Source organism: Diceros bicornis, chromosome 32 (genome assembly GCF_020826845.1).
Source record: "Diceros bicornis minor isolate mBicDic1 chromosome 32, mDicBic1.mat.cur, whole genome shotgun sequence".
NCBI lineage: Eukaryota > Metazoa > Chordata > Mammalia > Perissodactyla > Rhinocerotidae > Diceros > Diceros bicornis.
In genome coordinates this window covers 37,777,909-37,795,550 of record NC_080771.1, presented here as the reverse complement: position 1 = coordinate 37,795,550, position 17,642 = coordinate 37,777,909, and the positions used below count along the sequence as shown (strand labels likewise).

Below are 17,642 nucleotides of genomic sequence, written 5' to 3'. Positions count from 1 at the left end.
GTTAGGGGCCTATTTTCACAGTCTGCTCCCAGTCACTTTCTCTCCTTTGATTTCACACTTTTATCCTCCTAATTTTCGGGAATTTCCCAGTTTCTGGTCTGCAGAGTTTCCCTTTTCTGTTTTTCTTTATAGCTATGCATCTATTATTTTAAGAAACCCACTTTCTGTCATTCCCCTGGATTTGGTAGCGGGAGCGTGAGACCTGTTTGTTTTGATCTGGAGCCTTAGGCTTCTCCTGCTTCCTGGGTGACGTACAGGGTGTTGGATTACTGTCAGCGCAGTCCTCCTGCAAGGTAGGGTAGTGTTCAGTGGTCCCCTCTGTGCTTATTCTGCATCTGTTCACTTTGTACTTTCTTCTGTTAAGGGATATAAAGAGAATTGTCTTGAAATGTTGATTTTCTATTTGTTGCTTGTTTTGTCCTGCAGTGAAAGAACAGCATTTGGATTGAAGAAAGGAATTGTATGAGGAACATTCGTTCTTCTTGCAGCTTCTTTCCCACCCCACCTCATTTCTCAAGTTTGCTTAGTTGCCTTTATTCATTCCCTCGAGCCTTCTTTCTCACTGTAAATCAAACAAAGAAAACAGTAACAAAGAGCACCCGTCCTAAAACAAAAAACAAATAATCCCCCCTTCCCTCCCAGCTTGTTTCCCTGGAAGTTGGTCAAGGTCAGGATAATAGCCGTGACTGGAGATGATAGTGGTGCCCACTCCACAGCAGAGTGAAACTTTGGACTGTGGGGCTCTGGGCACTGTCAGGGGTGGGCATGTTTTGTGGCTCGTTGGCAGAATGAATTCAGTCTGTCGGATCTTTCTGTGACTGAGAACTTTAAAATGAGACAAGGCAGATCTGTGGTCTTCAAACGGTCCTTCTTAAGTCCTTTAAGTTTCCATTTGAAGGAGGTTTTTAAAGCTGCAATGAGAAGAGCATGCGCATTTGTATTTTACATTTCCAGTTTAGACAGAGAGAGTGATTGAGTTTGTATGCTCTGGGACCAGCCAGCCTGGATGTGAGGCCTGGCCCCACCATTAATGAGGGACCTTTGCTAAGTTTCTCCCCCTCTCAGGGCCTCAGATTTCTCTTCCGTAAAGTGGGGATAATAATGATACTTACCTTATGAGATTGTGTTGTGAGGATTAAATGATTTAATATTAGGTCAAACCATATGACACTGCCAAAATTAGACCTTTTTTTTTTTTTTCAAACAGATTATTGTAGATTCAGACGCAGTTGTAAGAAATAATAGACAGAGATCCCTTTATACTTGGCTCAGTTTCTTCCAATAGAACATTTTGTAAAACTATAGTATAATATCACAACCAGGATATTGACATTGCTACAATCCACAGATCTTATTCAGGTCACCCTTGTTTGCTTGTACTGTGTACTGTGTGTAGCTGTGTGCAGTTTTATCACGTTTAGGTCCCTATATCCACCATCACCACCGGGGTCCCTCCTGTGGCTGTTTATCACCACACCCACCTCCCTTCTGCCTCATCTCCTCACCCTTGTCCCAAACCGTGGCAACCACCAGTCTGTCCTCCATTTCTAAAACTGTCACATGAGAATGTCGTATAAATGGATTTAGGTAAACGAAACCTTCTGGGGCTGGCTTTGTTTGTTCCGCATGGTTCCGCTGAGATCCATCCGAGGGGTTGCAGTGTCAGTAGCTCCTTCCTTTCTGTTGGTGAGTGCGTGTCATGGTGTGCACAGACAACAGTCTGTTTAACCATTCAGCGGTTGAAGGACATCGGGCCTGATTCCAGATTTTGGCAATTATGAATAAAACTGCTGTGAGCATTCTTGTGGAGACCGTAATTGGACCATTTTTGACCTCCAAAGATGGCAGTCTCAAATAGCTCAGTCTAGTACCTAGAAGGCACTGAGTGCTCTGCTGTGAGTGTTGGTGCTGCCGCCAGACTTAGCTTCTCTGTGTGCAGACCTCGAAACACATCTCTTGCCATTTCTGAGCATGTGTTTAAACTTACTGAAGAAATATTTACAGGTCTCTAACTAAACGATGGTTCGACTTAGGATTTTTCAACTTTACGATGGTGTGAAAGCGATACGCATTCAGTAGAAACCATACTTTGAATTTTGATCTTTGTCTTGGCTAGTGATATGCAGTGTGATCCTCTCTTGTGATGCTAGGCAGTGGCAGAGAGCCCTGCAATCATGAATCATGAGGGTAAACAACCCATACACTTACACCGTCTATCCCTACGCAACCACTGTGTTTTCACTTTCAGAACAGTATTCAATCAATTGCATGAGATAGTCAACACTTTATTATAAAATGAGCTTTGTGTTAGCTGGTTTTGCTGAACTGTAGGCTAATGTCAGTGTTCTGAGCACATTTAAGGTAGGCTAGGCTAAGCTATGATGTTCAATAAGTTAGGTGAACTAAATGCATTTTCGACTTATGATATTTTCAACTCACGTTGGGTTTATCGGGACGTAAGTCAAGGAAGATGTGTACTTATCAGGAAAGCCATAGGTTGGCACTGGTCTCTTCAAGCCCAGTCCTGTGCTCCTCTGCTCACAGCACCTCATGCACAGAAGGAGCACACTGCTGCTTTTCTGTGGGGGGTAGGAAGGAATAGACAGAAATGGACTCAATGTGAAGTGCCGCCTCCTGGGTCCCAGAATCAGTCGGTGTGTGAGTGAGCCCATTGCACGGTGAACCTCCACTGATGAGAGCTGTAGTTCTCCAGAAACGTAGGGTTGAAAAAGTGGTTCTGTGGCTAACAGTGTTTTAAGACCTGTGGGCTGAGGCCAGTGTAGTCAGACCAGGCTTTTGCTAATGTGGATTCCAGGGCATCTAGGGCATTTGGAAAGGTGGTAAGGTGGTAAAGGGAGGGAGGTTAGGAGGCTCGAGCAGTGTGCAGTACTTTAAAATCCAGAGTGAAAATTATTAATGTGAAAGAATGGTGTGTGGGCCAGCTAAAGAGACCGTGGTTTCCTTGGTGTTGATTGGAATTATATCAGAATAGGTTTAAAAAAATTGCTCCTCTTCTGCCGTTCAGAAATGATGATTAGCACTTACAGGTCTTTGATTAATAAAAATGCAAGTGATTTAAATATTAAATATTGTTAATAAGTAAAATCTTCCAAAACTTGGGGTTCCGTTAAAGGAGAAAAGGGTGACTCTCTGTGGTGAAAACATTAGTAATTCTGGATTTTTTTCTCCCCAAGTAATAATAGAGTCTATCTTGGGTCTGTACAAGGTTATGAGTCTTGCCGGGGTTAGTGTGCATGCCGTCGGTGGCTTTTCAGGGAGAGCCTGAGTAAAAGCATGCCGTCTCTCATTGTGTAGCAGAGAAAGGAAGGCCAGTGTTCCAGTGTCAGTTTTTATGCAGAAGCAAGATGGGTTACCGTGAATATCATAGTATTTCTTGGTAATTTTTTATGAAGTTTTTTCTCTACCCCCAATGTGGCACCCAGCTCATTAAAGGAATTGGTGAGATATGAAAGAGTAGAAAGATAAATTTAAAATCTTGCATCACTCTACCATTCAGAGATAACCATTACTAATGTTAAAGATGGTTCCTAATTTTTCTCAAAAATTCGTGTCATTTTTCTTACACAGATTGTACACATCAGACTTCCTCAGCACTTGTCCATATTGCCAGTCCCATTGGTGGGAACTTCTCCCTGTTGCTTTTGATGGATTCCTGGTGAGGCAGCGCATCCACGATGGCCTCACTGTCCCCAGACACGGATGGGCAGTTGTCCATCTATCGAATTCCTGCTCCTCTTACTGGTCACGTGCCAGCTGTATGAGACACAGACTTTCATATCTCCATGGTCTGCATCTGCACTCTATGCCCTAAGCTCTGTATTTCTGGGCTGGGAACACACTCTTTGAACTCCTGAGCTAGAAGCTGACAGTAAAAAGTGTAGTCGGGTGCATTTCTGTTTGGAACTGTACCTTGATTATAGCTGTGGCAGTGGTGGTTCTGATATAAACACGTATGCTGCATGAAGCTTTTTTCACATCTTAGAGTATTGCTTCACCGTTTTTCCCAGGAAATGGGATTACTCTGTTAAACGGTATAAATATTTTAGAGGCTCTTAATTTGTATTGTCTTCCAGACGTAATTGAGTTAGTTACTAAAGTATTTTCTCTTAGAGTGAAAAGACCTTCAGACTGGGATTTAGAAGACCTGGGTTCTGTTTCCAACTTGGTTTTCATTCCCTGCATGACCTCAGACAACTAAACATTTTTTTTTTTAACCTCACTTTACCTAATTTAGGCCCAGTTTCCTTATTTATAAAGTAGCGGTTGGATTAGAGCCTGATTCTCTGTCCAGATGATTTTGCCCTTTAGGGGCCTGTGGCAGTGTCTGGAGACATTCTGGTTGTCACACCCTGGGGGGTGCTACTGGCATCTAGTGGGTAGAAGCCAGGGGTGCTGCTCTACACCGTCAGTGCCCAGGACAGCAGAGAGAAACATTTCTTTCAAATCTGTGGTAGTAGATGTTATGATTTGCTGTGTTCATGTTGCAGACATTCATTATACACTGTGTTGTTCCGTTACTGTTTTTATAGGAAAATGGAAAAGCTTAATGACATACTTGTTACTTTTCAATAAAACTAAGTTGTGTGATGATTGGAAGCCGCTTTTCCATGTTTCTGTTTGATAGTCCTTGAGGTTAATGTCAGCTTTGAAAAATCCTGTACAAGAGTATAAGGACAGAAAAACACCTCTCCATCTTTGCAGAACACACACGTGTCAGCACAGGTCAGGAAACCACTGTGACCACAGAGTTGGGGACTTCTACTTCATATGAGCACCGTGTCTGAGAATCTTCCCTGTCTCCTGTCTCCGTGTGCGTTTCCCTTCCTGGTTCTGCTCTTTCCTTGTGTTTAGAGAGGAAAGAGAGCCTTATGTTCACATGGGATTGTGTGAAAAGGGATGTGAATGGTTATTTTTTTTTTCCCATTAATACTGGTCTGTTTTATTATTGAAGATCTCAAAGCTCTCCTGGGAGATTATACAGTTTTCTTCAGTCAGTTTCCTTCCTGATCCTGTAGTATAATTTCTCACTTTCTTAGTGGCAGTGTTATTGTGTTCGTGGGGCAAGGCTACAGTGGTTACTTGATTTATTTGATTTCTTGTGTATAGGAGGTTTGAGAGGCTTCTTAATAAACTCTGGTTTTTACAGTGATTTTTCAAGATTGTTTATTGTGTTATTTGCTCTTTTTTTGATATTAGACTTTGAGTTTACCCTCAAATTATTGAAATTGCTACATTTTGATGTAAAAATATTTGGTGAATTGAAAATAAATTTTTAGTTGTGTCTATATCTTTAAATTCCTGGTTGTGAATGACAGAAATAAATTATTTCCATTAATCACAAAATGGAGGAGTGGCCCATTGCATAGTTCTGGGGCCTGGGATCAGCCTGACTTTCACAGGGCCTGGCCCTTGCTTCTTTCTCCTCTCTACATCCTGTCGGGGCAGCAGAGGGGATGAGGGGCGTCCAGCCTCTGGCACTGGGGGAGGTTTTGGAAGGCTCTAGCTAGGACAGTGTGTGAGCTGTGCTGTTGTTATGGTATAAACCTGACAGCAAGCTCCCCATGCACTGTGCTCAAGCTAACCCTACTTTACCAATATTGCTGAAACTTCTGGGTGCTCTTCCTGGTTGGTATCCACACACCCCCCCACCACCAAGTGGAACTGTTATTTTGAATTTTATATTTTATGATGATTTGCTTTTCATTGATCTTTTACTGTATACGTAGTAAATCAAATATATTGTTTCCTGTGCTTTTGAAAGACACAAATATATTCAGTATATTCCTCTGAGACCTTTTTTTTTCATTCACTGTTAAGTTTTTTGAGATTCAGTTATGTTCATATGTATAGCTGTAGCTTAATAATGTATGAAGAGATTGTTTACCTGTGGATGGTAGCAGCAGAGTGGACTGACTTCTGTAAGGAATGAGTTGGAAGAGGCAGCCTATTGAACGGGCTGCTCTGCTCGGTGAGCACTGGCACTGTGTGCTTGCCGTATCCAAGAGGCCCCTCTGTATGCAGCCACCCCCAGACAGTATTTCTTCATCACAGTTACAGAGTGTGCTGGCCCTCCTGGGGTCGCCCTGATCTTCCTGTTTCTCCTGAATTGTGTTGGGAGGAAGTCAGGCTCATGTGGTAAGATGCTGAACTGGAGTTACGTGAAGCATATTTGGTCTGAATTATGATCCTTTGTTTTTGAGAGTGGATCCCTAAGTGATTGAGGAAGAGAGTGAGTGGGGCGGGATGGATAAAGGGTGGCCAGGGATGTCCCGCCTAGAGGGACCAGTGCACAGACTGAAAATGGAAGAGAGAGTCTGGGCAGTGCTAAGGTGAGGGGCCCTCCAGGTGGAGGCTGCATGGTCAGGAGATGGATGCCGCACAGCCAGGAGGTGGAGGTGGAGGTGGGCGTAGGGCGGGTGTGGGAGGTGGGGAGAGGTGGGCCATCTGGACTTTGTGAGCCAAAGGGAGAGTTGAGATTTTGTTCTGAGTGTGACAGGAAGTCCATAGAGGATGTAAAGTGCATAACTTTGACAAAAGTTTAATAATTGTGAGATTTCTGTCAAACTCCGTGTAAGGAGAAAAGTCTGTGAATGGCTTCTCCAGGGCCCTAGTCCTGAAGCCCCATCTCTGGGAGAAGGACAGGCATACCCGAGTGTTCTCTTCTCAGCCTGACCTTCCCGGCAGCGCCTTCCAGGAACGATGATTGAGGACAGAGATGTCATTTGGAAAATTGTCCCAAACAAATCATCAGGTGCGAGACCCTCTCTGCGCTTTACTCTCCCTTTATAACCCCAAATCAGCTCAACAAACGTTGTAAAAGCTTTTTGCTGGTGTAGAGTTAAGGGAAATGAAGGAAGGTCGTGGTGGAATAAATGTTGGTCCCAGTTGAGAGAGACTGGACTGAGAAGAAGAACTGAAGTAGGAGTAATCATTGAAGTGTGTTCGTTTTCCTCTGGTTTCAGAACATACACGGCAGTGCTCTGGAGCACAGCTCTGCTGGATCTGACAGACAGTCCTCATCAGCTCCGAGTTTCAGCTATGGAATCGGTAAGTATTTTACTGCGTTGCCTCTCCTCAGTGTGTGTTACTTTCATTGGTTTGTAAAAAGGACTATCACAGTAATGCTTACATCTCCACGTTGGTTTTCTTGGGCTTGCTAGAGTTTTGGCTCAGTGTTTTGAGTTTTGTCCTGGATTTCACTCAGAGGAGGGTGTTGGGAGTAGTGATGGTGAACTCTGTGTGGTTAGTAGATAGCATCCACGGTGTCCCGGTGGGGAATTCTGTGGAAAAACTAAACAGGTTGGTAGCCTGGCGTGGGAAGGAAGTTTGTTTCTTCTCAGCTTCCTTTATCTTATTTGCTCCCTCCCAAGTAGTCTGGAGACCACTGGGACCCTGTACTCACTAAGCGTGTTTGTTTTATGCTCTGTGTTTATTGCATTAACCCTTTGCATGAAGAAAAGCTTTTCTAGTCTGAGAATTGTCAGTCCTCCTCAGAGGGAAGCAGTGGACGCCCGGCTCTAGCCTGGTGTCCCGAGTGTCTGGGCAGTGAGTAGCTGCTGGGTAGTCTTGGTTGCTACTTGTGGTATTCCTAGAAGTTTGAGGCCAGTGTGTGGTGGTTGGGGGGGAGTGGGATCTTTTGCTAGGTTTGCTTGACTCCTTGCCTCCTCCTGGGAATTACTGGCAAATTTTTTGAGAGGAGGGGCAGCTGCTTCCTTAGACACACTGGTCTCAGGTCTGACTGAGCATCTGTGCTCTAGGACAAGGTCCTCCCTTGAGAGATGCATGCTACTGGCAGACGGTTTGTTTCCTCTGATATATGGAGTGATAACAATTGGAAAGAAAAGTCTTGGCTCATTTTAGTTTTTCATACTTTGACCAGGTTATTAGTGTTTTAAAACAAATAGTCCAAAAGTGTATTATCTATTCTGTGTTGGTTCCTAGCAGATGTGAAAGAAACCTTTCCTGCTACTTACTTGGTGAGTATTCTTAATCTGACATACCCCATGCTTTACCTCAGCCATCCCGGAATAAGGCCATTTTGAAATGCACCTGGGTGGTCTCTTTGACTTGACTGAGGTATCCTTGGAAATGGGCATAAGGTTTGATGGAAAAGAAATGTTAGATGTCTCTGACAATAGGCTTGGAATTATCTTCTGTTTATCTGCAGGATGGTTAGCAGTTAGAAAGAAGCCAGCTCGGCCACTTGGAGGTGTGGGTGGTCAGGTGGGATGGTAGTGGGCTTTGTGGCACCCGAGAGTGCTCCCCAGGGCGGTTTCCCAGGATGTGCATGTGGATTCTGCTTGGTTGTCTAGGCCGTGGGGCAGCCGTTGAGAGACAGGGTCCAGGAGAGGAGGATGGGTGGAGTCAGGGAGAACCAAACCCCCACTTGGAGGCTGAGCTCTGCCTGTGTTTGGAACTGTAGTACTGGCCTTAATTTATAACAAGGAAAAGCAAAAGGCTGCTTAAATTAGGTTCTTAATAAGTATTTGGTGATTTCTGAATAAAAGAAAATAAGTTATCAGCAGTTCTTTGCTGATAGATTCTTGGGTTGGCCCAACTGGTCTGGTGGATTGAGAGCAATAGATGTGTTAATGTTTAGAAGGTTTCCTGACCTATGACGGATTGGCTTTTTTGACTATACCACAGTAATGATCCAAGGTGTCTAGTGCCATTTATTATTTTTGTGAACTGTAAGTATTCAGCTAATATTGATTATATTAGTCTTTAAAAAAATCTATAGTGTTTGGATTGAATAAAGATAAAGGTTCTTAATAACATGAGTTGCTGTTGTGACTGCCCAACAGGGAGGCCTCTTTCTCGGTCAGTGCCCCGAATGTGTGAGCAGGGGTCAAGGGCCACAGCTGTGTGAGTGGCTGGCTGAGGTCTACCCTGCATGACCTATCCTGACATCAAAAGGCAGAATTTTAAAAATAGAATAATTTTGTAGGCCCTTTGATAATTTGCCATTGTTATTCATGTTGTTCGTTATTTTTAATTTTCATTTTGACCATCTAAGGTGGACTATGAGCTGTTTAGATCAGGTTTACAATCACTTTTTGTGACAGAGGGGGGCTTGTTAAAGCTCCTTTAGTGTTTACTGCTGTGCTGCTGTCTCCCATCTCGGTGTCATTTGGGGGCCCCGTTTGGGTGAATTCTGGGCTGGTCCTGCCCTGCGATGTGCCAGGTGTGGCTGTGGTTATAGGAGTCTGCGACAGCCTGTGTGTGCTAGACTCACTGGTGCTGGCTCTGTGACCCTGGGCCCATGTCTTCAATCCTCTGAGCCTCAGTTCCCCGCCTCGGAAGTGTGAAGGGTGATTAAGTGTCACCGTTCATGGAAATAAAGCTCCATGAAAATATAGCTTTAAAATAATTAGATTTAGGGTTTTTTTTTACCTTTCTCTAGCATAAAACTCTAGTTTATTATTTATTGTTATTTCTATTTATTATTATTCAGCTGACAGCTGGTATAATTCTCACTTTGTTAACATCTTTCTTGGTAAAGCAGAAGGGCCAGGCCCTTTTCAGAGAAATGGTGAGATTGAAATGGCTCTTAATTTTTATTTATTTGTTTATTTGTTTATTTATTTGTTTATTTGTTTATTTATTTGTTTATTCATTCATTCATTCATTCATTCATTCATTCATTCATTCATTCCCCCCCCCAAAAGCCCCAGTAGATAGTTGTATGTCATAGATGCACATCCTTCTAGTTGCTGTACGTGGGACATGGCCTCAGCATGACCAGGGAAGCGGTGCGTCGGTGCGCGCCTGGGATCCGAACCCGGGCTGCCAGCAGCGGAGCGCATGCACTTAACCACTAAGCCACGGGGCTGGCCCTGAAATGGCTCTTGATGGCACACTTTTCCTCAGGTTTAGGGTAGTGTGTCTCTGGGAGAGAAATGAGACTGAGCTGCTACTGAGAGTTGTTTTCCAGCAGTGACCCGCAGGTAGCACATGAGGGTTACACTCACGCTTACTGTGAAATGGGAATTTTGAATTATGTTTCCAAAAACAAAATGGTTTCTGAAAGTGGTGTGTTATAATAATAAAGACAGTGTTGTTTGTATGAAGAGAGACTTAGATTTAATGGTTTATATTTTTAATTGAGCACCTCTATTTAAAATAGAAGTCTGTTGACTTTTTGACTTGCTGAAATGTTGAACTTATAAGGCATGCGGAAGAGTGATGTGCATAATCTCCCAGTGTCCTTGAATGTGATGCCGAGCCAGCATGCTTGCTGTGGAGGTGTGCATCGCTGACACTTGGCCCTGCCTCCCCAAGAGCATGGGGGACTGGAAGTCTTGTTAGCAATGGAACCAAGTCCCCCTCTGCCTGCTGTTCACGTGCTGGTAACACCAGCACGCCTGAGCAGCAAGGTTAAAGGGAGCAGGAAGCGGGGGAGGGGGTCCTCTCCTTGGCACCGCTGCTGACAGAGAATTTTTTTTTTTGCTGAGGAAGATTTGCCCTCACTAACATCTGTGCCAATCTTCCTCTATTTTTTTTTTGTATGTGGGACTCCACCACGGCTGGTGAGTGGAGTAGGTCTGCGCCTGGGATCCGATCCTGCGAACCCGGGCCGCCAAAGCAGAGTGCACAGAACTTCAACGACTGGGCCATGGGTCCGGGTCTGAGAATGTTTTTTTGTGTGTGTGTGTGTGTGTGAGGAAGATTGGCCCTGAGCTAACATCTGCCAATCCTCCTCTTTTTGCTGAGGAAGACTGGCCCTGGGCTAACATCCATGCCCATCTTCCTCCACTTCATATGGGACGCTGCCACAGCATGGTGTCGGTGCGTGCCCGGGATCCGAACTGGCGAACCCCAGGCCGCTGCAGCCGAGCGTGTGCACTTAACCACTTGCGCCACCGGGCCGGCCCTCCGAGAATGTTTTGACATCTCGTATTGAAGCAGATAAGAGAAGCTCTCCCAGGCCGGCCCCGTGGCTTAGCGGTTAAGTGCGTGCGCTCTGCTGCTGGCGGCCCGAGTTCGGATCCTGGGCGTGCACCGATGCACCGCTTCTCCGGCCATGCTGAGGCCGCGTCCCACATACATCAACTAGAAGGATGTGCAGCTATGACATACAACTGTCTACTGGGGCTTTGGGGGGAAAAATAAATAAATAAATAAAATCTTAAAAAAAAAAAAAAAAGAAGCTCTCCCTAGGCAGGTCCCTCTGCGCCCACTTGTATGATAGGAGTGGCGACTCTTCCTCACCCTGCTACCACCCCAAGTACTAGCTGGCTGTTAGGTGCAGTTCACGGTCACCGCGTCAGTGCACGGTCACCGCGTCAGTGCACGTGTGGTTTCTGCCTCGAGATGTGGCTGCCGGGGTCTGTGGGCACACAGCCAGCTGGGTTGGATTTGCAGGTTATCAGGAACCTGTAGGTCCTAATGCTGATTCATTTGCCTTTTTAGCAAAGAGGTTTTGTTAGGATTTGAAAACATAACAAAGCACACTTTGCTTCATTATCAGAGAAATATGCATAACTAATTACACCAACGTAGGTTACTGAATTTTTCAGTATAATAAATTTTTATTGTAATTTTAAGGTACTGGGTCATATTCTTTGGCTAGGCTCCCTTAAACTACATATAAAGTATAGAATATTAGATGTCATTTAAATTACATTTCATTAATTGCATGTTTTTTTGTTAATATAAAAATTAGCCATTATGTTCACTTTTCCCCAGAAACTCTTGCTCTTCTCACCACAGCTCTTGTTGATCAGTAGAACTTTGGTCCTCTTTATTGCAAGATACTTGAATTGCTGGGAGAACCCCGTGTCTGGGGAGAGGGTTTGGGAAGCAGGTATGTCAGAGCAGAGGGGGAAGATGAGCCTGTGCCCCAGCAGTAGCTGCGAAAGTGCTGTGAGTTCTGCCTGTCGGGGTCTGTGTTTTCCCTCTGGAAGTTTCTAGCTGGAACGGGCCTCTGGGCTCGGTGACCCCAACCTCACTGGGAAGGAAGGCATGTCATCTGCTCGGGCCGCAGAAAGGTTCGTGTCCTGTTGTAATACCTCATTTGTTGGCTGTAATATTGCTATTATTTTCCTCCTGTTGTTAACTATAGGGATTCCTATGAAACCAGTGTTTTATTTTACTTTCTAATACCATCAAATTTTAAAGCTGGCTAAAGAGATTTCCTCCGTATTTTGTATTTGAGGGTGAAGAGATTTGCATGTATCTGGCTTAGAGTAGATGCTCCATAAGTTCTGTTAAAACTGAGCTGAACTTTGCTGCTGGAAACACCTAAGTACCATCTTCTCTTCCTGCTGTGCCTTGCTGAATGTCATGCAGGGAGTGAGGGCTCTGCACAGCTCGAAACTATTTGCTACAGAAAGTTGCATTTACAGCCCACTTCCATCTTGTTGGGAGGAAGAAAAAGGCAGAAGGAAGGAAATGGAGGGGCGGTGTGCCCGTGGGGCTGTGTCTGGGGATTGGCTGGGACAGAGTCGGGACAGTGCCTTCATGATGGGTCTGCAAAGAATTCTGATCTCTTCTGCACTTTAGAATAGATATCTTGATTGTTGCTTGTATTGCCTATTGGGAGAAGGGATTTGGGATATTCGTAGTGTCAAAAAAAAAAAAAGTGGTGGTGGGGTTTGAAGTGTGCACTGTTCTGAATGTGAGAATGCGGTGTTGGGTCCAGCTAAGTCAGTCTGTACCATCTCTTAGTTGCCACTGAGGTCCCCCAAGCTGTGTGAGGAATACAAAACATGGAGCCGAGTGCTGCCAGGGGAGCAAGTTTGAAAGGGAAGCAGAACAGAACAGTGGCCCAGTCCCTGGGCCCATGATTGTACCAGCAAGTGCCAGAGGCCGGGGAGGGCAGGGTCTGTGTGGCATGGCCCTTGACGTGTACACAGCGGCGGCTGCAGTAACAGATGGAGTCCTGAACCTGGGGCCAGGCGACTCCCGCCCTTCCTCTGCATCTCACTCTAAGGAAACAAGTGTGGAGGCTGGGCAGCCGGCACATGTTGACTTTGGCAGTGGGAGCTGCCAGGTCTTTGCTTGCGGTGTGACCTAGTATGTAAGGTTCTGCTTAGAAACACACATGCACACGCGCGCACACACATATTTTCTTCTCACTACTGACCACTCTGTGTTTTCTTTCACAGCCCTGTGCCCCATCGCCGCTTCTGTTGAAGCTCAGGATCCCTTCCTGGGGCCTGGGTTGAAGCTCCTGTGGGCTCAGAGGGTGCTCTGCCGGGGCAGGAATAGGAAAGAGGTAAAGAAGTAAGAGAAATGAGAAAGGGTTCTTTGGAAATCAAATGACACTTTTCATTTAAAGCTTTGGACTTTGTTGACCTTTTGTTAATGGATGGCTTGTTTATTGGAAAAAATAAACCCTGGGGCCCAGTCTACATCTGAGGATGTTTTAGCACATGAAGATGGCAGCCACTGTCTGGATCCTGGGTGTTTTCGGAGGGCAGAAGGGCGGAACCAGAATGACGAGTTGAGGGCAGTGCTTTCCCTTGGTGCCTGGTCTGTGGGAGCCGACGCTCAGCTGATGGCAGCCCTGCCTGGGCAGGGCATCTTGCATCTGGTGTGTGGGCCTAGATCGTGCACTCGCACCACCATCTTCTGTGAGTCTTCTCCTCTGTCCGTTTTGACCGTCTCCTGGATGTGGTCAGCCTCTGTTTAAAATTTATTCTTGTTCATTTTTTGTTAGTGGGAACCAGAGTTCTAAACATTGCATCCTAGTGGCTGACCAGATGCTGCCTTTAGAGACAGATGGCCTCACAAGAATATCACGTGATGCTCAGGTGACAGTACCCACCTGAGTGGGTTCCACCACGTGCCTGTTTTTATGTTAAATTCTGCCATGTAGCAGAATAGCATACAATGTTATAAAGTTAGATTGAAATTGAGACTTGAGCTGAAAGATGCCAATTTAGATGTGACCAGATTTTATTAAAGAAACTCTACAAAATCCTAAGGTATTTTGCCATAGTAATACCATATTTTAAACCTCAGTGTTATAATTAAAACTTCCATTAACATAAAAACCAATTTTCCTCTTCTTTTGAAAAGTTTACTGTCTAGCTCACCTCCCCCCATGCCCTCCATCCCCGCGTATTTTCATACTGGCTCTTGGCAGAGTAGTGACTTATGAGGGTCCATAGGAACACTGGCTGCAGCATGTGGAGACAGAGTGGGACCCCACCCCAGGTTTATAGGTGGGTCTGTAACAGAGTTGTTCATTGGTGAATTGGGTGCTAGAGCCTGTGGAATTTGGGCTTTACTGCAGCCAAGTGACTGGTCTAACACTAGGGTCTCAGAGATAGTCTTTGGGCCTGAGTCCAATGGAGATAGACGGGTGAGGGGCAGACAAAGGTTTGCAACCATGATTGGGGTGATACAGCTGGAGAAACCCTGTTTTGAGCTTTCTAAAAGGAAAAACTGTAATCAAGTATGTAAAGTCATCTAACATCTTTAAACTAAAACCTCATTTTTTTTAAAAATCCCTTTTCTTTGTGTTTGAGGCTCTTCTCTGTAAGTTAACTGGTGCCTCGCTGTGCCCCACAGGCCATCACTCTGGCATTCTTCACCTGGTGACTGTTGTTCTTCTAGGTTTCTGCTCAGAGGGCCTTTGCTCGGGACCACCTCGCTGGAGGCTAGGTTGGCGCCTCTGTGTTTCCCGTAGCCTGTCCTGTGGCCCCCGCCCCCCCCCCGCCCCATGCAGGAGAAATCACACTCAAGAACTGCCTGCTGGTTTGTATCTTCCAGTATCTCTTGAGGTCTGCGAGAGTCACGTCCTCCGCCAGATACCTTCACTTCTGTCCTCATGTTTCCCCTATAAAACCCAAGAAAATAGGTAGCATTTTCCATATTTTTATTATAAGATTCTAGGCCTCAGAGATGTTGACTAGTAGGGCTTTCAAGGTTCCATGGCTGATCAGTGGCAGAGTGAGTGTTTGAGTCTCGGGGTCCTTCTTACACTAATACAAGAGATAATGTGTTAGCATTTGGCTTTAGGGGAGATGAAAGAGAAGCAGGTGTCGGGCAGGGTAGCGGGAAGGGACATGAAAGATCTGCTGCGTGAGTTTGCTCTAGCCATACCATACCCTGGGACCCTCTTCGTGCTAAACCACAGTCGTGCTGCAGGGCCCGCGTGCTCATCTCTAGGATCTGAGTGTGTGTTGGGAGGGTGATGTTTCAGTCCCATCGTTGGGTGCACCCATCTTTGCTCCTGGCAGATGGACTGTGCTTCACTTGTGCCAGGTCCAGAGTGAGGCCTCGATGTAGAATAAACAAAACCTGCATCAGATGCTCTTGGGTTCGCGGCGAAGCCTGTTTTCTGAAGGCTTTGTCCTGGCGTCCTTTTCCTTCTGTTGTCCAGGGAACTAGCTGCTGATGCTGGCTGGCCTCTTCTGCCTGCTCAGGCCGCTTACCAACACAGTGGACTATTCCACACTTTTGTTTCCTTGTCTCCGCTTATACGGCAGCCTGAGACTTAAGTAAACTTGAAAGGCTTGCTGCAGGCAGTGGTTTGTTTCATTTACACGATGCAGTCTATGCCCAGAGGGTGCTGTACTTGAGCCTCTGCTGCCCCAGGAGAACCTCAGTGAAGTTCTGCCATGCTCGAAGGGAATTCTCAGGAGGGAGATGCTGGTGTGAGGTTTACCAGCTGGTAACTCACTTGCTGCTGGTTTCCTGACTGACTGTGCACACCCAGGACTTCTGAGCCAGCACATCATCCTCAGAGTTCTGCCAGCTGTGGCCATGGCCTCTTTCCTGTCCTCCACCATGGTCCCAAGTATGCCAGTGGCTCCCTGCTGTTTGTGTTGCGGACGACTTTAGAGGGAGCAGGACCACCGCTTGCATCTGTAGCTGAGAAAGGGCAGCCAGGGCTCCCACACAGTGTTACCCGTACTCTCGTTCTTGACCTGGTAATTGATCAGTCTGGCCTTTTTTTTTTTTCCCCCAAGTTAAATGGGAGATGGAGTTATGTTATATGGACAGAGGAGTTAATTTTTTTGTTCTTTAGTGCTCTCTAGTGACCCTGGTCCTGGTGAGGTGGGTGACTTTGCCCTTGGGGTTGAGGCAGTGGCTAGCAGAGACACACATTGCCGTGGTCAGAACTGCTGGGCTTCCTGAACTTCCTTCTTGCTCCTTCTCTAAACCTCTGTGACCACATCATCTCCTGGTCGTCTTTTCTCATCCACTGTCTCTGGTCCTTTGTTTATATGTTGACATTTTTCAGGGTTCCCTCTGGGTTCTTTCTTTTCAGTCTCACCTTCTCTCTGGGCTGCCGTTTTCATGGTCTGACTGTTGCCCACTTGTTTCAAAGGACCCCACCCCTTCTCTTTCTACATTCCACGGCCATTTCTTCCGCTGGCTCCTAGAGGACACCCGTATCTTGGATGTAGCACACCCAGTGAAGTGCGTGGCTTTGTCCTGTGTCCTTGGTTGTGGTTGTTGGTTGCACTGGTGAGGTCATGGGAGACACTTAGGCCTGTCTTCTTTAAAGAAGTCTTTGTCCTGCTCCTTCCTCCAGGCAGATGCTACGTCTAGTGAACTCTGTGTCTGTTCTCCTGCCCCTGTGCTCTCCTTGTCTGTTTTCTGTCTCCGCAAGACTCTAGGTGCCAGGGGTATGTCTGTCTTCCTCTCAGCGGCTCTCCTGTTTCCATGGCTCATGGTGGCACCTTCACCCCTTACGTCCTTCTTGGGGCTGCGAACTTCTGCTTCTCCTCCCGGACTGCAAGTCCAAGAGCACGCTGGGTGGTTTGTCATTGGGTCCCCTCTCCCTACCGGAGTGTTGGGGAGGCATGCTCTCCACTGTGTGAAGCATGTGCGCCTGCCTTTGTATGCAGCCTGGGAAGTTTCTGTGCTTTTGTGGGAGTTGTGGGCATAAAATGAGTCTGCCTGGAGGTTATCATGCATGAGCTCCACCCCAGAATGACTGAGTCTTGAAGGGCTTCCAGCTCACAACACTAACCCATTGCTGTGTTTTTATAACGAAGAAACAGAAAACCAAGTGCGTAACTGGATTTAGGACCTTGGTGATTTTCTGGTTGAAGTTTTGCTGGAGACCAGTTGAGATTCACTGTAATGAGTCCTGTTTGTTGGGGAGTGCCGGGAGAACCTACGAGGAATTGGAGCCCTAAGTGCTAGCAGGTTCTGGGTGGGTCCTGAGGACACTTTGAATTCCGGTAGCACATCCAGGTAAGGACCCCAGCATAATCCATTCTGTCCTCAGGAAGTGTGGTAGGGCAGTTACTGTGGGAAGAGAGGCTGCTGTCAATAGCTGTTTTGCAAATGTGCACTACAAAATACTTTATTTTCTCTCCCCTTTATTACTTAAGTAGGACATCTATTACATGTTAATGAAAATTATTTGGGGGCACAGATTCTAGGGGAAAAGCAGCTCTGAAACTCATTTAGAAATAACCATAGAGAAGTATTGAAGGAGAGAGGTTCTCATGAAGTTTTCTCTCCCTCTGCCCCAGCAGTCTCTCCAGGTTAATCTGGTGGGTGGTTGTGGAGGAGAGCCTGTGATAGTGGTCTTGGGTCGTGGTCTTGACCATGACCCTGAGGTGGGATGCGGAGAGGAGAAACTTACTGGATGCTTCTTTTTGGAAGTCTGATTTCAGTTTTATTTAAAACAATAGATTGTGTTTATGGTG

General features: G+C 45.9%; 1 protein-coding gene across 4 annotated transcripts in view; it reads left to right on the top strand.

Annotated features, from left to right (window-relative positions):
• Positions 1 to 17,642, top strand: part of ANKRD11 (ankyrin repeat domain containing 11) — a 211,712-nt gene that overhangs the window by 67,274 nt on the left and 126,796 nt on the right. For all 4 annotated transcript variants that reach the window (XM_058528493.1, XM_058528489.1, XM_058528488.1 and 1 more), the window contains exon 2: positions 6,984 to 7,068. The gene's annotated coding sequence lies outside the window, so the exon portion shown is untranslated. The remainder of the gene's footprint in view (positions 1 to 6,983; positions 7,069 to 17,642) is intronic.